This window comes from Macaca fascicularis, chromosome 20, assembly GCF_037993035.2.
Source record: "Macaca fascicularis isolate 582-1 chromosome 20, T2T-MFA8v1.1".
Classification (NCBI taxonomy): domain Eukaryota; kingdom Metazoa; phylum Chordata; class Mammalia; order Primates; family Cercopithecidae; genus Macaca; species Macaca fascicularis.
Window position 1 is genome coordinate 14238456 of NC_088394.1, and position 26095 is coordinate 14264550.

Below are 26095 nucleotides of genomic sequence, written 5' to 3' on the forward strand. Positions count from 1 at the left end.
CCGTGGGGCCTGCGCGGAGTTTGCTCCTGCCAGTGCTGAAGCAGTTGGCCGGTTCCTGCGCTTGTTCGCCTACACACTCCCTCCCACTCCCTCCCTCCCATAGATAAGAACTATATACTTATCTATACAGTTCTTATATATCACTCCACTGGTTTTGGCTGCCCCTCCTCAAAAGTCTTCCCCCTGTGGCTCATTTCTCAAAACATCCCCTCAAATTGCCTTTGGCATCCCCATTCTTAAGCAGGAAAAATCCTTCAACTAAGAGAAAAAGCATTACAAACTTTTTAAAACTGATTCACAGGAAAGATGTTCTTTTGTCTGGAAAGGCTACAAACTAAGCACATTCTAATGGAAATTTGTTAATGGCTTACTAAAACACCTTTTTTTGTAGCCACAGATTTTTGTAGCTGTCTCTTTTGTGACTGCATGTGTATAGCTGTGAGATCTTCCACTTTGAGGCCAGTGGGCAACACAAGTGATGCAGAATATTTTCTTGACCTCTTCATGGGACTTGTGATGGGGTGCCCTGTTTACTCACCCTGCCCCACTCAACCCCTTGTGGGAGGGAATGTAGGCGAACAAGCACGGGAACCGGCCAGCTGCTTTCGCACTGGCAGGAGCAAACTCCATGCAGGCCCCACGGGCAGCATCCAGGTGCGGGTGCCTGCAACCCCAAGACCCCAGAGGGTGAGTTACAGTGCTCTTTTAGCTCTGCTGTCTGCAGACAGCAGTGCGTGATCAGCTCAGTGGGCCCTTTGTCTCATCATATGGGGTGGTTGCCCTCGGTCAGCAAGGGCAAAGGGCCAATGTGAAAGCCTTTTCGGGTATCCGTACTTGGTGTGCCCTGAATTCTTGTCTGGTGCCCAGGAGGAATAAGGTCATGCAGACAAATTGAAGGATGGTGAATGCAAGAATCTATTGAGCAACGAAAGCAGCTCTCAGAGGACAGGGGAGCTAGAGAGGGGACGGGAAGGGCAGGTCACTCTCCTCTAAAGTCAAGTCGCTTCTCTGCCAATCCAACCACCATCTCTGAAGTCAAGTTGCCTCTCTTCACTGTCCAGCTGCTTCTCTCTCTCTCCCTGCCAACTGAGTCTGGCGTCTGTATAGGCAAAAGATGGGGGTGGGGCAGGCCATAGGTAGTTCTGGAAAAGGCAACATTCCATTGGTAAAAAGACATGATTCAGAAAGAACCAGTTGGGAGACAGCAGGTACACAGGGATGGAAGTTCTCACCTTGGGCCACAGGTTTCAGCCTTTTCAGCTGGAAGATGGGGTTTTGCTGGCGACTTGCCCCTGTCTGCCTAGAATTTCTCTGCCTCTGTCTATCACAAGTGTATACTGTATTAGTACAGAAAATATAGTTTCCTTAAAAAGAGTAAGAAATGTAAATGAAAACACAATAAACCTTTTACATAATACTAATAATAACCAAGACCAATGCATTTCGCCTTATCAGTAAGTGTGTTTGTGTGGATTACAATGATTTTATTTTGTTAATAAACGGCTTCTGTCCATAAAGATGCTGTCCATTTGTCTATCCCACTCCACTTGTATCTGCCTTTCCTTGAGCGGTGATTTCATCCCTTTCTCTGGACTGGTTTGGGCTGTCGGCCTTTCAATGACCATTTTATCTGAAGGTCACTTTGCTAGAACCCAGACCTCTGCAGTCAGGGAAAGCCGGCTGGAAAACATTTTTTTTTAGAGCTAGGGGCAGCATTCGTGTCTTTGGAGCTGACTAATGTACTTCTCTATGTGAGACAATAAAAACCCAATTAGAAAAGCCGCCCTGGCTTGGATGTCTCTGCTCACTCAGTCAAAAGAGGACTTTATATACATAACAACAATGATGCTATACATTGATTGACTGCTTCTAATTTATGTAGTGCTTCTGGGTTCGTTAGAGAAATAATATTAGGCCAGGTGCAGTGCCTCATCCCTGTAATCCCAGCACTTTGGGAGGCCAAGGCGGGTGGATCGCCTGAGGTCAGGAGTTCGAGAGCAGCCTGACCAACATGGTGAAACCCCGTCTCTACTAAAAATAAAAAATTAGCTGGGCATGGTGGTGGGTGCCTGTAATCCCAGCTACTTGGGAGGCTGAGGCAAGAGAATCACTTGAACCCAGGAGGTGGAGGTTGCAGTGAGCCGAGATGGCACCACTGCACGCCAGCCTGGGTGACAGAATGAGACTCCATCTCAAAAAAAAAAAAAAGAAATAATATCAGTCAGGGCTCTGTTGCAGGTACCCAAAACTCTCAGCTCAATGAATTCAGCAAAAGAGAAAAAAATTGAAAGTGTAAGGTTAAACTTCAGGCACGTCTTGATCCAGAGACTTATCTGGGGACCCTGTTATTTCTCTCTTTCTCTTGTCTCTGCTGTCTATTTGGCTGGCTTCTATCTCAGGCCCAGTCGTTGCCCACTGGCTAATAATTGCTAGCAATACTTTCAGAAATGACTTTGCAGCTCTTTCTCAATATTATTAGCAAAGTTTCCTTGTATCTCACTAATTCTCATTAGGTTACATGATCATCCCTGAACCGATGACTGTGAATGGGCTAATCTTCATTACCTCTAACACGCAGAGCTTCTCATCACCTCCTTACAGCCAGACTGGAGCTTCCAAGGACATTCAAGTTGGCAAAGACTGTGAGCATCCTGAACATTTAAAAGAGTCCCTCTAATAGGCAACATTCGTTTTTCAACATGGTTTCCTAATTTGGTGACGCCATATGCATCACCTCTCTGATATCTTGAAGCTTGGACAAACTGGGACAAACTCTCTTTGTCCATGTCCCAGGTCACAAGCCTCCAGGGTTGGGGTCTGGTTGAAAGTAAGGTAAGGGGCTCCCAAGAGAAAATCAGACTGCATTGAAAGTGCAGTAGCTGGGTGCGGTGGCTCGCGCCTGTAGTCCCAGCATGTTGGGAGGCCGAGGCGGGCAGATCGTGAGGTCAGGAGTTTGACACCAACCTGGGCAACACGGTGAAAACCCGTCTCTACTGAAAATACAAAAAATTAGCCAGGTGTAGCGGTGAGTGCCTGTTGTCCCAGCTACTCGGGAGGCTGAGGCAGGGGAATCGCCTGAGCCTGGGAGGCAGAGGTTGCAGTGAGCCGAGATCACACCACTGCACTCCAGCCTGGGCGACAGAGTGAGACTCCAACTTAAAAAAAAAAAAAAATTGTGCAGTAGATGCTGCCAGTGCCTTGCCCAGATCCTCAACACAAGGCCAGCGCATCCATCTTCCAGCTCCTGATCCATAGACCCTACTGCATTCTTCTCTGTAGAATCTCTTGCTGTTGATAGGAGCCTTCTACCCAGTTGTGCCTGGGGAATTATGTCCTTCTCCTGAGAGTGGCCGGTAACCCATGTCTGATGGGTATGGGCGTATTAAGCCCAGCTACCTGGCTTCTGGGTAGGACAAACTCTGTGCTATAATTCATGCTCCAAAGAGATCAGGCTTAGTCCAAACTTCACCTGAAACCACTTCTTTACTTCCCTTCCTGTCCTGCCTCATCTGCTTCCCTTAATGCATTACTCATTTGTCCAGAGAGCACATGCCCTTAATAAAACACTGGCATGAGATTTTCTGTTGCAAGCTCTGCTTCCAGGCAACAAAGCCTACAACAGATCAAAATAACAAAAGCCAGCCAAGTAGCAAAACCAACAACCAATCCAAAGAATAATGATGATGATGACACCGTGTATCAAGGACCATGATAGGGACTGACTATTATGCTAGATGTTTTACATACATTTGTTTATCTTCTTTTTTTTGGACGGAGTCTTGCTCTGTCACCCAGGCTAGAGTGCAGTCACGTGATCTCGGCTCACTGCAATCTCTGCCTCCCAGGTTCAAGCGATTCTCCTGCCTCAGCCTCCTGAGTAGCTGGGATTATAGGCACGCACCACCACATCCAGCTAATTTTTGCATTTTTTTAATTAAAGATGGGGTTTCACCATCTTGTCCAGCCTGCTTTCGAACTCCTGACCTCATGATCCACCCGCCTCGACCTCCCAAAGCGCTGGGATTACAGGTGTGAGCCACCACGCCTGGCCTATTTGTTTATATCCTAACTACAGTCCCAGAAAGACAATCATTAATCCCTACTTTTCAGAGGAGGAACCTGGGGCTTAGAGAAGGGAATTGAACTGCCCAGGCTCTTATTGCTAGGAGTTAGCCAAGCTGCACATGACACGACTACCTCTTGCTTCTAGTTGCTGCTGCTCAGAAACCAGCTCGGTAATACGACACTCCTGCCTCCTTTTATCTGCAATATTATGTTCTTAAGTGTGTCATATGTATCAGACACTTTGCTAAGACTTCATATGCATCATCATCTTTTTAAATTCTCATAACAGCCCTAAGGAGTAGGTACTATTATCACATTTTGAAACAGAGACATGGAATGGTTAAAGATCACCCAGCTAGTAAGTGGTACAGCCACTATCTGGACCTGAGAAATCTGACTTCAGATTCCTAACCTCTCCTTTAATATTGTTATTAAAGTTCTTCCAGAACGTCCTAAAATACTAAACTTGGTCTAGCCATAGAAAAATTAAAACGAAGAAGGTTTCTCTTTTCTTCTCCTGAGCACTGACTTCCTGGATGTGGAAGAAAGGAAATAGCCTTGGGTCATCAACTCATGGCTCTTAATCAACTTAAGTCAGCTTCAAAAATGGCCAGAGATGGACGTGAAATTGTCTGGCTGCCCCATGTGCTTACAATCCAGGAATAAAAGACAAATAACTCTGAGAATTGGGTTTAAAATTGGGATCCATTTCCTCTAGCTAAGCAAGAAGTTGCCTCATTTTTTTTTAGTAATGGTCACAATTTGCTTAGTACTTTCTTCATTGTCTGAATTTCCCTACAAGTAAACTCCATGACTGCCTGGTCTAGATTTGTATTCCTAATACCTGGCATTGTCATGGCACATAGCTAATATTTTTAAAATATCATTGACTATGTTTTTTATTATCTATTATTATTATTATTATTATTTTGAGATGGAGTTTCGCTCTTGTCTCCCAGGCTGGAATGCAATGGCGCGATTTCGGCTCACTACAACCTCTGCCTCCCAGGTTCAAGCAATTCTCCTGCCTCAGCCTCCCGAGTAGCTGGGATTACAGGTGCCCACCACCACACCCAGCTAATTTTTGTATTTTTAGTAGAGATGGGTTTTCACCATGTTGGCCAGGCTGGTCTTGAACTCCTGACCTCATGTGATCCACCTGCCACGGCCTCCCAAAGTGCTGGGATTACAGGCGTGAGTCACCATGCCAGGCCATGAATATGTTGTTTGTTTTTTTTTTTAGACGGAGTTTCACTCTTGTTTGCTCAGGCCGGAGTGCAATGGCACGATCACAGCTCACCGCAACCTCCACCTCCCAGGTTCAAGCAATTCTCCTGCCTCAGCCTCCCTAGTAGCTGGGATTATAGGCATGTGCCACCACACCCGGCCAATTTTGTATTTTTAGTAGAGACGGGGTTTCTCCATGTTGATCAGGCTGGTCTCAAACTCTCGACCTCAGGTGATCTGCCCTCCTCCGCCTCCCAAAGTGCTGGGATTACAGACGTGAGCCACTGCGCCCGGCAAATATGTTTTTTAAATGAAAGAAAATAGCATCCACATCAGGCTGTTTGTTACTAATGCAGAAACTTCCTTTTAAAAGGGAGAATAAAATGATAAGGCTAGGAGTCTACCAACTTCCCATGATTCTACCAGTGATTAAAAGTCAATCGTTCCATTATTTTGTTCTGTTCTGAGCTTTCCAGAACTTAATTCTGCCTCCTAAATTGAGATCAGAAAACTGGTAGAGAATTGAAATCCTCTGGGCCATTTCTCTCTTCCAGATACTTCAGTCGCCATCAGCGCTGTCTTAATGAATCTCAACTCTATTAAATTGTTATTGGGTCTTGAAGCAGGTCATTTGTAACCCCTGTTTCTCAGAACAGAAGTCAAACTGTGGAAAGGAATAGGGAAACAGAAAGCAGAATGAGATTAAGATGTAATTTCCTATGGTGGATCTACATTTAATTAACTTTTTCTGAACAAAATGCTCTCACATGGTGGGGTCATACTGTCAAGGAGGTTGTAGCTGGCGGAATCTTGCCCTGTGGGACTGTCTAGAGATGAAAAGGGTAGGAAACCCAGGGGTGGCTCCTCTTTCTGGAGAACTGGATCTTTTGCTGCCAGGAGTCTGGAGAATTTAAACTTCTTGAGTCAATTCAATTTAGGTAAGAACTAATTCATCTTCTCTCCATCACCCAATCGCCATGCCAGATCATTTTCCTGTCATGTTTCATTACCTCCTTTCAGCTGGCATCCCTGGTTCACACCTGTATTTGCAGCAGTTTGGGAGGCCAAGGCGAGTGGATCACTTGAGGTCAGGAGTTCGAGGCCAGCCTGGCCAACATGGTGAAACTCCATCTCTACTAAAAAAAAAAATACAAGAATTTGACTGGGTGCAGTGGCTCATGCCTGTAATCCCAGCACTTTGGGAGGTTGGGGTGCGTGGATCACTTGAGGTCAGCAGCTTAAGACCAGCCTGGCCAACATGGTGAAACCCCATCTCTACTAAAAATACAAAAATTAGCCAGGTATGGTGGCTCACACCTGTAATCCCAGCTACTCAGGAGGCTGAGGCACGAGAATTGCTCGAATCCAGGAGGCAGAGGTTGCAGTGAGCCAAGATCACACCACTGCACCCCAGCCTCGGCAACAGAATGAGACTCTGTCTTCAATCAATCAATCAAAACTGACATCCTGCCTTCAATCTTAAGCCACTTTCTACCCCCGTGCACTCTAAAAAGAATAATTATTAATTGCGGTTCAACTACATCCTGATACTCTAATCACACCACATGGATTAATTTATTTAATCCTCACGATAAATCTGTGGGTTATGTAGGATTATCATACTCACTTTGCAGAGGAGGAAGCAGGGCTTAGGGAAAGGAAATGGCTCGCCCAAAGTCCCACATGCTGGTCAATGGTGGAGGTGAGATCCCAGCCCAGGGAAGCCTGATTCCAAAGACAATGTTATTTATCTATATTGCGTAATGGTAAGGTTTAGGCTTCCATTGAACCCATTACCCAAATAGTGCACATCGTATCCAGTAGGTAATTTTTCAATCCTTACCAACTCTTACTGTCCCCCTTTTGGAGCCCCAGGGTCTATTATTTCTGTCTTTGTGTCCATGGGTGTCCCTTGTTTAGCTTCCGCTTATAAGTGAGAACATGCAGAATTTGATGTGCTGTTTGTGAGTTATTTCACTAAGCACATTCCAGGCAGAGGAAAGAGCATAACCAGATCAGACCAAGTGTCTCTTATTAGCTTTCTGGGATTCTCTGCCACCCAATTAATGAAGTCCATTTCTTTATTCTAGCAAGTTTCCAAATTGGGCTTTAATCTAGGTCCCATCTTATTCCCAACTCCCTGACACTCTCCCCAACGTACCTGCCACTCCAACCTTTCTAACCTTACCGTGTTTCAAACATACTACTCTCTGTCATATTTATGCACCTTTTGTTAATTTTCCATTTTATTTTAGATTATTTTATTTTGTCTTTTATATTTTATTTGTCTTTTTTGATTATTTTATTTTTTATTTTAGGTTCACGGGGTACGAGTGCAGGTTTGTTACGTGGGTATATTGCATAATGGCGAGGTTTGGGCTTCTATTGAACCCATCACACAAATAGTACACATTGTGTCCAGTAGGTAATTTTTCAACCCTTGCCAACTCCCACCCTCCCCACTTTTGGAGTCCTCAATGTCTGTTACTTTCATCTTTGTATCCATGTGTACTCATTATTTAGCTTCCACTTATAAGTCAGAATATGCAGCATTTGAATTGCTGTTTCTGAGTTATTTTACTTAGGATAAAGGACATGCCAAGCAGAGGAAAGCACATACACAAAATGTGCATAACCTTTGCCCACTTTTACGGGCTGGGAATGTCCTTCTTTCTTTCCTCTCTGGGGAATACTAAGTCAACATCCAAAGCCCCAAAGGCACATCCCCTGTAAGGCCTTATTTGACTGTCCAAGAAGAAACTCATCCCTCTTTCTCTGGCTCCCAGAGCACTTTTGCCAAATACTTCCAGGGCACCTCAATTTTGCACCGTAATTACATTGTGGTTTTTTTTGTTTGGTATTGTTTTGTTTTTGAGACAGAGTCTTGCTCTAGCCATGTAATTAAGCTTGTACTGTTCAACAGTAAACACGGTATTTCATATTACTCAAGGTTGTTCACTGTAAATTAAATGTTCATTGCAAACTAAAATATCATTTTGCATATAACAAATTGAACTCTCTTTCTTGCGTTGATGGCCTGAGTTGGATCTAACCTGAGTGTATTTTATTTGGCCCACATGCTATTTTACAAATTATGTTTCAGAGTTTCCAAACTCTAACCAAAAATCTAAAAGTCATGAATGTTTACATTTTTAAAAGCACATTTTAAAATAATATATATTTGTTTAATTCTGAAAAGGTAGATCTAGCAACACAGAGTATCCATTCCTGAGAGACTGCTGAGTATTTTCCAGTTTTCCCCTAATCATACTTATTTATTCTGTTTCCTTCCTGGCCCCTCCAGGTATTTCAGTTTGCAACTCCTAGTTTAGTTTAACAAGTCAATCACAAAGGAATCAACCGTGAAATTGAAGACGTAGTCACCCAAGAGCATATTTTAATTTAAATTTAACATTAGCCAATGCTTCAGGCTAATGATGAACACTATCTAGCTGTTCCAACACACAACACACACACAACGCGCACACACACACCCCAAGGCTTCAGAATGAGTTCTATTAATTCAACCAAACAAATACGTACCGAGTACCTACTACGTGTCAGAAACAATGTCAGGTGTTTTGATAACAACATCAACTTAATCCTTGCTCTCAAAAAGCCCACAGACAAGTAGAGCAAATATACAACTGAATAGAAAATTGCAATGCAATGAAATAATCACTAGGTTAATGAGTGTATTACGGAAATTGTGATGTGAAGTTTGTTCCCCCAGTTTTTAAAACGTACAGAATCAGTCTAGGAAGCAAAGGTGCGTTGAATAAAAGCTTAAAACTGCCTTTCTCTTTGGGTTTGAAGAAGTCTTTACAGATTTGGAGGAGATCTGTAAGTGACTCACTTAAGGTCAATGGTTGACATTATGTGCAGGACTGGAACTCAAGAACTGGACAGGTTTTTTGTTTTTTGTTGTTTGTTTTTGGCAGGAGACCTACTAATTTCCTCCCACTGACTTGAAAAGTGGATTGTCCCCTTGCTGATAAATTTAGAAAACATTATTAGGACATAGTTAGCTTCAGGCCACTTCTATGTAACATCTCTTGATTTCTCTGAGATCATTATGATGGCAAAATGTGGACTGAAAGATATTTCTGTCTTGTGGGCCTTAATCTAGAATATCTGCCTGAGTAATGATAATTTGTGTTCTTGGTAGTTAGCCTAGAAGTCAGTCTTTAGTGCAATGCCACAGGATCATTACATCGATTAAGGGCTTGGAGGAAGCTCTAGTGGTCAGGCTGATCCAATTCGTATTTGACAAAATTCGGAGTGGAACAGCTAATCCTCAAAATGAAGGAATCCAACTGAGAAAGATCTCACTAGACTGCAACACTGGGGACAAGCCAAAAGATGAGCATTAACCAGGATAACTATTACCTTTTTAAAAATCAATTGCTCAAGTAGAGAATGTAGAAGATCTGGCTTGGCTGTGATTCCCATGAGAAAGACCTGGGATGTGTTGGAGGCTTGTGCGAACCAAAAGCAATACAGTGCCATAAAAAGACATCAATAGAGAAAACTCTTTTGGTTAATAAATGACAAAAATCCAAATCAAATTGATTTAAGTAATATGGAGAATTTATTGGATCATATACCTTACAACACCAGTAGTGAACTCTAAATATTAGTCATGTTTTAATGTGTATCAACCAACCTCCTTGTGTATCTCTCAAGACCAAACATTTTGATCCATGGGACACCTTGGCTTGGCTGGACCAAGCTGGACTCAGGACTTCTGGTTGCTTCTGAGTGCTCCATGGGTCTTCAGTCTGGCTCCCACCGAGAGAGACAGTGGCAACTTGGGTAGGGTCATTTCATGGCTAATCACAGGAGATAAAAGGGCAAATGGAAATGGAAATGCTTTAGGGTCACTGCTTGGAAGTAGCAAACATCACTCCTGCTCACATCCTGTTGGCCACGACGAATCTTGTAACTGGGGCCACGTCAATGGAGTTCAGAAATAAAATCCATCCTATTTATTAGGAGGTATGTGGTTGCACGGAAAAGGTCACGGATGTGTAATTCTTGTTTTTTTGTTTTTTTATTTAAAAAATCAAAAAAATTTAAAAAAATGGAGTCTCACTCTGTTGCCCAGGCTGGAGTGCAGTGGTGCAATCTTGGCTCACTGCAGCCTCTGCCTCCTGAATTCAAGCCATTCTCCTGTCTCAGCCTCCCAAGTAGCTGGGACTACAGGCACATGCTACCATGACTGACTAATTTTTTTGCATTTTTAGTAGAGACAGGGCTTTACCATGTTGGCCAGGCTGGTCTTGAACTCCAACCTCAGGTGATCTGCCTGCCTCAGCTTCACCAAGTGCTGGGCTTACAGGCGTGAGCCTCCATGACCGACCAAGATGTAATTTCTTTTTTTTTTTTTTTTTGAGACAGGGTTTTGTGTTGGTTGCCCAGGCTGGAATGCAGTGGCATGATCTCGGCTCACTGCAACCCTCACCTCCCGGGTTCAAGTGATTCTCCTGCCTCAGTCTCCCGAGTAGCTGGGATTACAGGTGTCTGCCACCGTGCCTGGCTAATTTTTATATTTTTAGTAGAGACGGGGTTTCACCATGTTGCCCATGCTTGTCTTGAACTCCTGACCTCAGATGATCCGCCTGCCTCAGACTCCCAAAGTGCTGGGCTTACAGCCTCCGACAATGCTGGGTTTACAGCCACCACGCCCAACCAATGTGTAATTCATATACACATTGTGTATTAGAGAAGGAATGATTCAGTCTCCCTCATTCTGGCTACAGTATGTCTGGATTCAGAAATTCAAATGATGCCAACAGGAATCTGTTTCTTTCTTCTCTCTGCTTTCCACTATATTGACTTTAAGTACTAAAGTTATCTACACTCACAACTTACTGTGTACATTAACATGAACTTACTATTCTACCGTTTTCATCAACATAATTTTACTGTTCCAGGAAACACTTGCCCAGCAAGATCAAAGTCTCAAATAACTTGATTGTTCATTCAAGGAACTTTATGAAAGACCTATCAATTCTCCAACGGACAGCATTAAACAATAATTTATAGCCAAGACTCTAAGAATTGCTCATCTCACATCTCTCATTTCCCTGTGTGTACCAATCCTTAACTACTATATTGCGATCCTTACCAATTCTAAGTTGTAACATCAAAGTCCCACTTTACATCAGACTCCAAAATCTCAATAAATATCTCTATTTTGTCCTTCCTCTTCTGAGACGTTACTACGACTCTATCGAGGTAGTACTCTTTCTTCTCATGGTAAAACTCAACTCAACTTGGTCTTATCAGCAGGTTGTTTTGAGGAGCCAGCATTCAATAGCCTCATTCTCAGGCCACCAGACAGCAAAAATGGCCACAAAACCCTTCAGGTTTATATTACTAAAAGCAGAGCATCCCTGTAAGAAAAAACAAAACCTGTTTCTTTGTAGCACCAGCCAAAGTCCTAGGTAAGGCTTTGATAGGCCCAAGTCAAATCACATGCCCAACCCTAAATCTAGGAGTCCAGGGGGATATTGTGCTCTGACAGTCTGTGCCTAAATTCTTGGCTACTGCTGAAGGTGAGAATGGAATAAAACCTTCCTGGGGCCGGGCCCGGTGCCTCATGCCTGTAATCCCAACACTTTGGGAGTCCGAGGCAGGCAGGTCACGAGGTCTATCTGATTCTCCCACCTCAGCCTCCCGGGTAGCTGGGACTACAGGCACACACCATGACGCCTGGCTAATTTTTGTATTTTTTTTGTTTGTTTGTTTTTTTAGTAGAGACGGGGTTTCACTGTGTTAGCCAGGATGGTCTCCATCTCCTGACCTCGTGATCCACCCTCCTCGGCCTCCCAAAGTGCTGGGATTACAGACATGAGCCACCGCACCTGACGAGTTGTATTTTTATAATAAACTGGCAATAGTACGTAAAATGTTGTCTTACTTTCTGTGAGTTGTTCTAGCAAATTTTCAAACCTGATGGGGAGTTGAGGGAACCCCTGAATTTGTAGTTGGACAGAAGTGTGTGTAACTGGAGTCCTGATACTTGCAACTGGTGTCTGAAGTAGGGGCAGTTTCTGGGACCATGCCCTGAAACCAGTGGAGCCTGACACCAATGCCAGGAGGTTTGTATCAGAAGTGAATTGAATTGCAGGAAACCCACTTAGTTTTGGAGAGATGGACAGGTGATGAAAACAGCACCATGCATTGGTATAAGGAGAAAAACAAAGTTCAAAGGGGAAACCTTAATGGTATGTCATATATAAAAGAAAATAAGCCTGACTCACACCTGATTCATTCAATTCAATTTAAAAAAATTGGGCTTCAGGTTCATTTGCTACATAGTATTCTTTGATTTCAGTAACTAGTTGACAACTTCTCTACCAGATCCTGATCATAGCAAAAGTTCTATGCCAAGCGCTGGGTTAGATGCTAGAGCCGCATCTTAGAAAAGACCCTGACCATCGTCAGTGGTGGAAGAGATCCAGGTTACCCTGAGTTACCAGCAGCATATCCATGCGGATGTGCAGCAACTTCAGTTCGTGCATCCTCAGAAGAAAGAATTCAACTGAGGGACATAAAGCAGAAAAAGAGACCGAGGCAAGTTTCAGAGCAGGAATAGAAGTTTATTTAAAAAGGCTTTAGAACAGGAAAGAAAGGAAGGTACACTTGGAAGAGCCCCAAGCAGGCACATGAAGGTGAAGGAGAAAAGAAGGTTGTCTAACCTTGATATTCGGACTTCATAAGCTCGCCTTTCCCATGATTCTTCCAGGAGGGTGGGCTTCCCGCATGCGCAGTGTCCTCCTTCCACTCGGGAACTGAGCACACGCGGTGTGTTTAGGAAGTCGTATGCACGCCCCCATCTGAGGCTTTCTTCCCTGTTTCTGGAGGAGTGTCACTGGAAGGTATAGTTCACCGTTTTGTCTCTTAGTGTGTATGCCCTGGATGTTTTTCTCCCTGGCATCTGCGTTCAATTAACGCTTTAATGTTAATAGCTGTGGATCATCAGGAAATGGCCTCTCCCTGGCGCCCTAGTGGGCTTCTGAATTATCATTTTTAGAGAGGCAGCGTGATCATCATCGAACCATCACCTGACACTCCTAGTGGGTGCTGGGAGAGCCCCTCTGCCTATCTACCTGGAACAATATGACCTATAAAAAAAAAATTATCCAAAATTGGCGGGGCGTGGTGGCTCATGCCTGTAATCCCAGCACTTTGGGAGGCCGAGGCGGGCGGATCACCTGAGGTCAGGAGTTCGAGACCAGTCTGACCAACATGGGGAAACCCCGTCTCTACTAAAAATACAAAATAAGCCAGGCATGGTGGCAGGTGCCTGTAATCCCAGCTTCTCGGGAGGCTGAGGCAGGAGAATCACTTGAACCGGGGAGGTGGAGGTTGCGGTGAGCTGAGATGGCGCCACTGCACTCCAGTCTGGGCAACAAGAGTGAAACTGTCTCAAAAAAACCAAAAAATTATCCAGAATTGAGAAATAAGGCCAAAAAACACAGCATGACCCTCAATATCATGCCTGGCCATTGCCTAATAGTCCTGTTCACTCAAGGATTATTTAACTCTCTTAGAAAATGTATCTGCATTGGCTTTGCTATTTAGTCTATGATTAGAAACCAAATACTATGAAGTTATGTTTCTTCTTGTAGAGTCCTGTGAAGTAGAAAAGACGGCTCTACAGGTACACTTTTATTTCTCTGTAGGACATTGCCCAGTTTTGTATCTAACCTAGCAATCTTATCCTAATATTCTTCTTTACAAAATGCCTATAAATACCCAGTTCTTCAAACTGCTCTTTGAACAAGTTTCACCATTGTACCGATTCTTTCACTAAAGAATGAAATAAAATCTTGGCATGTGTTCAATTTATATTTGCATAGGAGTCATGGTTTTCACTTTTTGAAAAGTATTCTTTGATAAAATTTTCTAGGCTACTAAGAGAGAGACATTAAACAAATTAACTATTGGGAAGGGTATTAAGAAGAAGTAGCTATAGTGTGTTATCCTGCAAGAAAAGGATTAAACATAATCTAAGAATTGGGAGTGGCTTCCCTGAAAAAGTGACATTTCTTGAAATGCGAATGAGAACCAAGTGATGGAACGAAAATCTGGAGCCAGGCATGGGCCTGCTGCAAAGACCCAAGGCCATGGGTAAATAAGAGGTGCATCCAGGTAGCACCAATAGGTAGAAACCATCCAGGGCACATTTTTCACTAGAGGGGTTTGAATCAGAGTTCCTGGGTCTCCAGGGATGTCAGAATCCCCAAAATGAGAATGGACTCTCATGCCTCTGCATCTCTGATTAGGCTTTTCACTCACATCTGTGTGAAGAGACCACCAAACAGGCTTTGTGTGAGCAACAAGGCTGTTTATTTCACCTGGGTGCAAGCGGGCTGAGTCGGAAAAGAGTCAGCAAAGGGAAATAGGGGTGGGGCCATTTTATAGGATTTGGGTAGGTAATGGAATATTACAGTCAAAGGCGGTAGTTCTCTGGTGGGCAGGGGCAGGGGTCACAAGGTGCTCAGTGGGGGAGGTTTTGAGCTAGGATGAGCCAGGAGAAGGAATTTCACAAGGTAACGTCATCAGTTAAGACAGGAACAGGCCATTTTCGCTTCCTTTTGGTTCTTCAGTTACTTCAGGCCATCTGGATGTATCCGTGCGGGTCACAGGGGATGTGATGGTTTAGCTTGGGCTCAGAGGCCTGACAAGGTTTGCACACGACTTTGGCTTCCATGTAAGTTGTCAAATGACTCCCACAAAATAGCTCAGAGGCTCATCCCGGGACTCAGCATCATTTGAACTACTTCACAGCTCAGCTTCAGGGAGCAGGAACCAGTTTCCTTCTCTTGGACTGCAGGACCATGGGAGAAGGGAAGCACATTGCATAGGCCCAACAGAAAACAGTGTGCTCTCATTGCCTGTGTCACACGGAGGCCTCATTAAATCTACGTCCGGTTAAAGGGAGCAGCTGCCATCACGTGGACTCACTCTGATCCCTGTCTCTGCTTTGTAGATGAGGGGGGGTTAGATAATAAGCCCCAACAGCTTCTCATTTGGTTGCAAATTCCAGAACACAAGGGGAAAATAAGAAAAGCCAGGGTTACCGTTGCCAGGATATTAAGCCACTCATGATAACACAAGTTAACTAGAATGCAGTAGAATGAGGTGGCTTGTCATCTGGGCTGACTGGACCCTGACTTCTCAGACAGAGAAAGGTCTTTGTCAAGGAATTTGGACCTGGTGGAATTGCAGACTAAGTACTTTGTTCATCAGGCAATCAATCCAAGCAATTGTCAGCCACATAAACAAGTCTGTTTGGATTTTTGACACTCATAGGAGAGGGGCAACACATTGATTGATTGATTGATTGGTTGGTTGATTGATTGAGACAAGGTCTGGCTCTGTTGCCCAGGCTGGAGTGCAGCAACACGATCTTGGCTCACTGCAACCTCTGCCTTCTGGGCTCAAGCTATCCTCCCACCTCAGCCTTCCAAGTAGCTGGGACTACAGGCATGTGCCACGACACCCGGCTAATTTTTCTGGTTTTTTTTTTTTTTTTTTTTTTTTTTTTTTTTGTAGAGATGGGGTTTTACCATGTTGCCCAGGCTGGGCTCAAACTCCTGAGCTCAAGCAGTCTGCCTGCCTTAGCTTCCCAAAGTGCTGAGATTACAGGCGTGAGCCACTGCACCTGGTCAAGAGGGGAGCAATTTAGAATGGCAAAAAACAATGCTGACACTGTTTGTAGACATACAGACCTGGGTTTGAGTCCTGACTCTGTCTTTAACTGGCTCTGTAACCTTTCATAAGTAGACCCAACTTCATCTCTGTGGGGGATAACAATAGCTGCCAGCTCTTGTGGAGTAAATGTTAGTGTCTCTCCCGTCAAAGCCTAGCCCGGATGTGATGATACTAGGAGGTGGAACCTTTGGGAGGTAATTAGAAGTAGATGAGATCATGAGGGTGGGGCCTCCACAAATGGGATTAGTGCCTTATAAGAGTCAAAACAGAGCTTGCCTCTTCTCTCTGCTCTCTGCCATCTGGGCTGGCTGGGCCCTGACTTCTCAGACACGGAAAGGTCTTTGTCAGGGAATTTGGACCTGGGGGATTTGGGGTAAGTGTGTGTCCTGAGGAAACAGGGAGAAGTCAGTGGTCCACAACCCAGAAGAGAGCCTCCACCGGAGCTCAACCATGCTGGCACCCTGATACCGGACTTCCAGCCTCTAGAACAGTAAGCAACAAATTTCTGTTGTTTATAAGCCACCTAGTTAGTAATATTTCATTATGGCAGCCCGAGCTGATGAAACACTATCTCGTGGGGCTCATCTGAGCGTTAGGTGAGATAATGCATACAAAATGCTTAGTTTAGGGTCTGGCATATAGGAAGGGTTCAACTAATCTTATCTATCACTATTATAACTATAATAATAATACCAGGATCATCAGAGTCTGTCTGTAATTTTTCATTACTGTCAAGTCTTGATTTCAGATTTTAGCCTTGATTTTCTATTGCAAGTTTCATCTTCAACCAGTTTTAAAGAGCATGTCAGTGTCTTCAGGGAAGACACAAGGAGTTTTGATGCCTGGCAATAAAACTTTGAGAAATGAAGGATTGGGTGGGTGTTAAGTTGAGAGAGGACAGTGTGGGTGATCAGCTCATTTGTTTGTCTGAGTCTTTCTCTGTTTTCATTTTAGGGATTTTCCAGAAAATCCCATTTCCTGGGAAACTCCAAAGTCCTGAGCTAGCCAGGGCAGTTGGTCATCTTAACTATAGAACTAACTCAAGGCTGCACAGTAATTCACAGAACCAGCACATGACCCCAGGCCTCCTGACACCCAGGTCACAGGGTGCCTTTAGCATGTCATTTTTACCAACACCTTGTCCTGAGGTGGCCTGAGGAGGGGCACATACGGATAGAAGTTCCAATGTGTAGGCTTTGGAACATAGTTTTTCCAACTGATACTACAAATCAATAAGACAGGCCAGGAAGACTCCTGCAGCAAACCACAAGATGCTTTCTAAATGGGCAGGAGCTACTTTGCAATGGCCCATCATAGCTCTGTGAATAATGTGAGGCCAGCGTTGCCGATATTATACTGATTATTTCAGAGAAAAAGGCTGGGCACAGTGGCTCACACCTATAATCCCAGGACTTTGGGAGGCCAAGGCAGGAGGATCTCTTGGGCCCAGAAGTTTGAGACCAGCCTGGGCAACAAGGGAGAACCTGTATCTTAAAAAAAAAGAAAACCAAGCATGGTGTCATGTTCTTGTAGTCCCAGCTCCTCAGGAGGCTGATACAGAGGAATCACTTGAGCATAGCAGTTCAAGGATGCAGTGAGTTATGATCATGCCACTGAACTCTAGCCTGGGCAACAGAGCAAGACCCTGTCTGAGACAGAGAGAGGAAGAGAGAGAGGGAGAGAGAGAGAGACAGAGAGAGAGAGAGAGATGGAAAATATCTGAATTTTTTAAAATGTAGTCTCACTCTGTCACCCAGGCTGGAGAGCAGTGGCGCAATCCCAGCTCACTGCAACTTCTGCCTCCCAGGTTCAAGCAATTCTCCTGCCTCAGCCTCCCAAGTAGCTGGGACTGCAGATGCATGCTACCACGCCCGGCTAATTTTTTGTATTTTTTAGTAGAGACGGGGTTTCACCATGTTACCTGAACTAGGTGATCTGCCTGCCTCAGCCTCCCAACGTGCTGGGATTACAGGCGTGAGCCACCACGCCCGGCCTCAATTTTCAAATATTGACAACTAATTCCATTTTTTTTAAAAAAATGGAATTTTTTTTTAAATCCTGTAGAGCCAAACAAAACACATTAGTGGGCCAGATGAAGCCTGCCAGCCATTGGTTTACAAACTTGATTTACACCATGTCCTTCCCCACTTCGGGGCCTTTTCACATGCTGGTCTCCCTGCCTGGTACACTGTTTCCTGCTCACCTTTCCACATAGACCACACACTCGATTCTCTTGCCACCGTTTGGAAGGTCCCAGGGTTCCGATCTTGCACTTCTCTTTTCTGTCTATATTTACTTCCTTGTTCACCCATCCTCAGGTCCTTAAACAGCATCTTGAAGTTAACAACTCCCAGATTTTATCACCAGCCTGGAATTCCCTCCTGAACTTCTGACCCAAATAGTCAGCTGCCTACTCAACATCTGTCCTTGATGTCTAATGGGCACTTAAAACCTGTCTTCCAAAACTAAACTTTTAATCATGCACCTTCCAATCTGTTCCTTGCCGGTCTCGCTAAATGCCGACACCATTCTTTCATTTCTCCAACCAAAACTGGAGGCATGCTTGGCTCCTCTCTTTCTGTCATATCTCAAGTCAATTCTTCAGTAGATCCTGTTGGTTCTTTCTTCACAATGCATTCAGAATCCAGCGTCTTCTCCATCCTTGGTCTACATCACCACCATCCATCACCTGGATTTGAACAATAGGCTACACCCTGGTCTCCTGGCTTCTGTCCGTGCTCCTCTAAAGTGTGATATTTACACAGTAGCCAGGTGATCCTGTGAAATGTAAGTCATCATGCCTCTGTTCATACCCTTCCTATGGTCCTAATTGCATTCAGATAAAAAGCTGAACCAACCTCCCAATGTCTAATAACCTGCCCTCCCCATCATCCCATCTCTGACTTAAATTCCTACTGGCTACCTTGCTGTTGTTATCATTTGTTGTTATTTTCCAAAATGCTTTTTCCTCCAGGGAATCATGTGGACCATGTCCTTGCCCCCTTCAGAGCTTTACTCAGATGTCACCTTTACACTGAGATTGGCCTTTAAAATTCAAAATTTGCAGTTGCACTGTTGACAATGAAGAGTCCAACTCTATAAAATAGTTTGAAGGGATTTTTTTCTGAACCAAATGTGAATGACTAATGGCCCGTGACACAGCCCTCAGGAGATCCTGTGCCCAAGGTGGTCAGGATACAGCTTGGCTTTATACATTTTAGGGAGACATAAGGCATCAGTCAACACATGTAAGATGTACATTGGTTCCGTCCGGAAAGATGGAACAACTGGAAGTGGGGAGCTTCCCGGTCCTAGGTAGATTTAAAGATTTTCTAATTGACAATTGGTTGAAAGTGTTAAATTACTATCTAAAGACCTACAATCAATAGAAAGGAATGTCTGGGTTATGATAAGGGGCTTTGGAGACCAAGGTTTTATCATGCAGGTGAAGCCTCCAGGCAGTAGGCTTCAGAAAGAATAGCCTGCAAATGTTTTTTATCAGAGTAGATTATCTCCTGGATCAGCAAAAGGAAAGAAAAGGAAGGGGATTCTAATAGAAGGTAGATTCCACCCCCATTCCCACCAGTCAGCTTTGCAGGACTATTTCAAGATATGGCGAAGAAAACATATTTGGCATTAAAATATTTTTATTTCCAGGCCAAGCACGGTGGCTCATGCCTGTAGTCCTAGCACTTGGGGAGGTCGAGATGGGAGGATTACTTGAGCCCAGGAGTTCAAGACCAGCCTGGGCAACATAGTGAGACCCCATCTCTAAAAATATATATATACACATACATATCTTAATATGTATTTATCATATATGTATCATATATGTGTACATAGGTGTATATACATATATATCTTTCATATATATATATATTTCCTTCTTCATCTGTCATAAGCTGTTATGCCACACTCAGGTTGAAAACTGAGCCACATTAGGCCTGGCACAGTGGCTCACACCTGTAAGCCCAGCACTCTGGGAGGCCGAGACAGGCGGATCATCTGAGGTCAGGAGTTCGAGACCAGCCTGGCCAACATGGCAAAACCCCGTCTCTACTAAAAATACAAAAATTAGCTGGACGTACTGGCGGGAACCTGTAACCCCAGTTACTCAGGAGGCTGAGGCAGGAGAATCTCTTGAACCCAGGAGGTGGAGGTTGCAGTGAGCTGAGATCACACCATTGTACTCCAGCCTGGGTGACAAGAATAAAACTCCATCTCAAAATAAAAAAGAAAGTGAGCCACATTATACATGGTGAAATAAAACCCCTCTGATGAGACTTTATGGTTTGTAGGGTGTGACTCTCAGGCTGCTTAGATAGGAATCTGGGCAAGAGAAGAAAAAGGTCAGAGTTTAGTCCTCACCACCACCTAGCCACCATCACCACCCCCACCTCTTGGCATAACTGTTCCTTCACTTGCTTTCTTTTCTCCTTAGCATTTATCACCATCTAAAATTCAACAGTTTTCTCTTCTTGCTTTTTGGTTATCTCGCTTTTCTCACTACCTCTTAGAGGACAAAGATTTGTGATTATTTTTTCGCTTCTTGATTCCTGGCAACAAAAACAATGCCTGGTGCGTGGTAAGTGGTCAATACACATGTGTTGAATGAATTCATTAAATAACTAAAAGGATATTAGGTAAAAAAATCCAAAGGATTAGCTATCCTTTAGAAACTATTATGGTAATTTGAATCAATCAGAATAAATACATTTCTAACCAGCCAAAAGAAAAATAATTAGCTGAAAAATAATACTTTTGCAACACTAATGACAGAAAAAGGATCTATTTCTTTCACTGAATGACTTTCAAAGAATAAGAAAATGGCCAACATCCAGGGAGAAAACTCAGCAAAGGACATAAACAAGTAGTAGGGTATGGCAGGGGGAGAAAAATCAAATGGCTCATTTACATTTAAAAAGATGACTAACCTCTCTCATAATGAAAAAATGCAAATTAAAGCAAGGAGACCCTAAGTTTCACCCAACAGGCTGGAAAACATAAAAATATTTGTAATGCACAATGTCAGTGGGAGCATGAGGAAATGGTAAATGTGTTGTAAACCAAAAATAAAATTGAAAGGCCCCCAGCAACCATCTGAATGGACTGCTGCTTCAGCCAGGGCATTCTAAAGTTTAACCTGAAAGATTGGTTCAGGCCATAATGAGAAGTAGAGGTTGGACATTCCTCATTATACCCCATCCAACACAGACCTTAAGCCTGATAAGAAACATTTACAATCTATTCTCTCTAAAGTCTGCTACAAAGAGGTTTCATCTGCATGATAAAACCTAGGTCTCCACAATACCTCATTGTTTCTACTGATAATAACTTTTTCAGAATTGCCAGTCAGAATATGTTTAAATCTACCGATGACCTGGAATCCTCCCAACACCCCTCCCCACTACCTAGAGTTATCCTGCCCTTCCAGATCAAACCAATGTAAATCTTTTTTTGGTTGTTCTTGAGACGGAGTTTCGCACTTGTCTCCCAGGCTGGAGTGCAGTGGCACGACCTTGGCTCACTGCAACCTCAGCCTCCCAGGTTCAAGCAATTCTCTCTGCCTCAGCTTCCTGAGTAGCCGGTACAATAGGCTCCCGCCACCACACCCAGCTAATTTTTGTATTTTTTAGTAGACATGGGGTTTCACCATGTTGGCCAGGCTGGTCTTGAACTCCTGACCTCAGGTGATCTGCCCGCCTTGGCCTCCCAAAGTGCTGGGATTACAGGCATGAGACACCGATCCCGGCCAGCAATGTAAAGCTCACATTTATTGATTGATGTGTTATGTCTCCCTAGAATGCATAAAAGCAAGCTGTACCCTGACCACCTTGGACACATGTTGGCAGGACCTCCTGAGGCTGAGTCACGGATGTGTCCTTCATCTTGGCAAAATAGACTTTCTAAATTGATTGAGACTTGTCTCAGATACACTTGGTTTACAATGTAAACCAGTGCAGCCTCTGGGAAGGCAATTCAGCTGCTACTGTATAAACTGTAAGGTATATGTCCTATGATCTACCAGGAATTTAGCCTACCTTTATCCTTGCAGAAATGCAGAAAGATATACATGCACAAACAAGTTCATGAAACATCATTCATAAAAGTGAATGACTGAAAACAACCCAAATATCCATTAATAGGAGAGTTGTTGAATTTTTAAAGTAGGTCAAAACTGTCCCATTTTGTAGAGGACAGTATGCACCTTTTTGTGAGAAAAAAGAGATTAAGGTAGATCTGAATTACTTATACAGAAATAGTAAGTGAAAAATGCAAGATGCAGAATAATGTGCTTAGTTTAGCCCTTTGTGTAAAAAAAAAAATTAAGGATGTATTTACATATACATGCTTGTGCATGTACAGAAAACCTATTAAAGAAATAGACAAGAAACCATTAATAGAGGTTGTTTCTGGGAGGATAACGAGGAAGTGAGGTGGGAGGGAGACTAACTTCATTTATATTTTCAAAATATTTGTATTTTTTGTATTTTTATTTCTAATAAAAATTTTGTTCTAAAAGCTTTCAAAATATATATTATTATGAGTGATACATTATGAAACCAGTAGGGATCACAGGTTCCCCACTTTCCCACCTCAAATGGGAATTTCTGATGCTTTGTAATATCCAAATCATGTGTATGAATCAGAGTAAGGACTCATCTTACACCATTTAACCTCTGCAATGGCACCTTCCAATATCCTAGTCACAAAGATAATTGTATTATGACAGCATTTTCTGTCTCCCGGGGTCTTGTACTCAGCACAGGCTTTTGGAGAGAGAAAAATCATGGACTGCTTCTTTTCCTTTTTTGAAATGAAGCATTAAAGCCCTGTAACTATTTGGAAAAATGAAGGAAAAGACGGGTAGAAAACATCAGGTCTGGGAATACTCTGGCTCTTTGGATTTAAGGATAATGTGCTTTGCAGAACAGCAACCTTTAAACTGGACATGGTAGTTAGGACAAGAACAAGACTAGGTAAAATAAACAGTCATCCTTCTCACTTTAGTATTGAAAATACAATATGACATGTTAAGATACTGCCTTGTATTTAGCTTAGTAAGGTTTATGCTAATCAATGTCAATTTAAGAATGTCTTCTGTCTCAATGTCTCATCTAGGTCTTCCGTGTGGAAGTCAGGTTTATATCCGTGATCAGTGACTAAAAGTTCAACTCTTGTAAGCACTGGGGAAAAAGTCATGACCTTGGTAAACGGCTGTAGGTGTAGCAGAAATAGGACAAATAGTAGTAGTAGACATAGTAGGAGTGGTCAATGTAGTAGACATAATAGACATAATACAAGTTGAGTATCTCGTATCAGAAATGCATGGGACCAGAAATATTTTGGATTTCAGATTTTTTTTTTTTTTTTGAAACAGCGTCTCGCTCTGTCGCCCAGGCTAGAGTGCAGTTGCGCGATCTCGGCCCACTGCAACCCCCGCCTCCCGGGTTCAAGCGATTCTCCTGCCTCAGCCTCCCGAGTAGTTGGGACTACAGCCACGCGTCACCACGCCTGGCTAATTTTTTGTATTTTTAGTAGAAACAGGATTTCACCATGATAGCCAAGATGGTCTCGATCTCCTGACCTCGTGATCTGCCTGCCTCGGCCTCCCAAAGTGCTGAGATTACAGGCATGAGCCACCACACCCTGCCCCTGGATTTCAGATTTTTTCACAGTTTGGAGTATTTACCTTTAACTAATAAGATATCTTGGGGGTGGGATCCAAAGCTAGACACAAAATTCATTTATGTTTTATTTATTTATTTTTTATTTATTTATTTATTTATTTATTTATTTATTTATTTATTTTTTTTTTTTTGAGACATAGTCTCACTCTACTGCCCAGGTTGGAGAGCAGAGGCACGATCTCGGCTCACTGCAAGCTCCGCCTCCTGGGTTCACGCCATTCTCCTGCCTCAGCCTCCCAAGTAGCTGGGACTACAGGCGCCCAGCACCACGCCCGGCTAATCTGTTGTAGTTTTAGTAGAGATGGGGTTTCACCGTGTTAGCCAGGATGGTCTCGATCTCCTGACCTCGTGATCTGCCTGCCTCGGCCTCCCAAAGTGCTGGGATTACAGGCCTGAGCAACCCCGCCCAGCCAATGAAGTTTTGACTATGATCCATCATGTGAGGTCAGATGTAGAATTTTCCACTTACGGTTTCATATCAGCATTCAAAAAGTTCTGAATTTTGGAGCATGTCAAATTCTGGATTTTTGGATTAGAGATGCTTAACTTGCAGTAGAAACTATAGAAAGAGAAGTAGTACAAGTCGAAGTAGAAGAAGGAAGAGAGAAGGAGGAGAGGAGGGAGGGAAGGAGGAACAAGAGAAGTAGAAGTAATATTCATAGAGATAGTGTTAGGAATTGTGGTGATTCTTCCTTTCAAAAAAGACAATATAAAGCTATGGTAATTGAATTTGGAGCCACACCAGCCTGAGTTCAAGCACCTGCTCTGAAACTGGCCAGCAGTGATCTTAGTGAAGTTTCTAAATCTGCCCAGCTAAATATTCTTCATCTTGACAATTAAAATAATAGCAGTGCACATCTTGCTGTGTGTTGTGAGGATAAATCCATAAGATTATATATGTAACGCTCTCAGAAAAGTGCCTAGTGCATAGTAAAGCCTCTACAAAAGTTAGCTATTACCATTGTCTTTGTTAACATTGCTTCTGCAATTTGAGTACAACGAAAACTTGTAACCCAGCTTCAGATTCTCTTTCTTCCTGCACTCACCCAATGTCCAAGCGTTGCTCTATGCCACACCCTCACCAGCCCCCGACCCTGGTCATCTTCTCTCATCCAGCCACACTGACCATCTTTGGCTTTCCAAACACACTCAACACCTGGACATTCAAACCTGATGCTTTGTCTGTATGGGAGGTGTTTCACGCACCTCTTGACTTGGTTAACAACTCCTCATTCTCTGGATCCCAGGGTAAATGTCACCTCTTCAAGTACCCTCACAATGTGCTCTTGTAGCATACCATACTTTTCCTTTCTTGCACTTATTATGAGTATAGTTAATTATTTGTATGATTATTTAATTAATATCTGCCTTTTCCCTTAGCTCATGAGCTCCAAGCAGGCAGGGACCATGTGTGTCATGCTCTCTGCGTCAAGCACATGGCAAGCTCAGCATTCAGTATTCAAAAATGTTTGTCAAAACATGGATCTAATTGATAGACACCATTATTGTCATTCCATTATTGAAAAACTTTAGAACGTTTGGTAACCTGCCTGAGGTTACTAGGTAGTAAATGGTAGATCTGGGATTTGAACCTAGTTCTACCTGGCTCCAAAGCCATGCCCTTCATCATGTTCCGTATCTCTTCCTAAGAGCAGTGGTGTGTGCACAGGAAGAGGGTGTTTTATTATATAAAGGGCCAAGAGGGTTTTGTGAAGCAATGGATTCTTTCCCTTCATTAGAAGAGAGACCATGGATTAATTATTCTTGTCCCATCCCTGGCTGGGCTATTTTTGGATGAAGCTGAGAAGGCAGGAAGGAACATAAGCTCCTGGTGTGTTTGAGATAAACCATCAAATACTTTGAAAGGCAGAGAGACCTGGATTCAAGGCTTGCTTTTCTACTTACTGATTGTAAGATTTTGAATATATTACTTAACAAGTCTGAGCTGACTGGGAGGTTTAAATTAAAATAAGTATAAAGGATCTAGCACAAGCTGGGAGGTGAGAAACAGTAATCATTATTAGTGTTAATTTTAGGTTAATAATAATATGTGGAAGACAATACAATAACATGGTCCTCTTAAGCAATGTTTGAAGTTCATGGCATAACTAAAAGAAATAATACTGACTGGATTAATGGATAAATGGATGGACGGATGGATGAATGGATGGATGGATGGATGGATGGATGGATGGATGGATGGATGGATGGATGGATGGATAGGTGGGTAGATGGATGGGTTGATGGATGGGTGGGTGGATGGGTGGATGGTTGGGTAGATGGATGGATGGGTGGGTGGGCAGGTGGGTGGATGGATGGTTGGATGAATACTGTATTAGTTTGCTAGGGCTACTGTCACACAGTAACACAGACTGAGTGGCTTA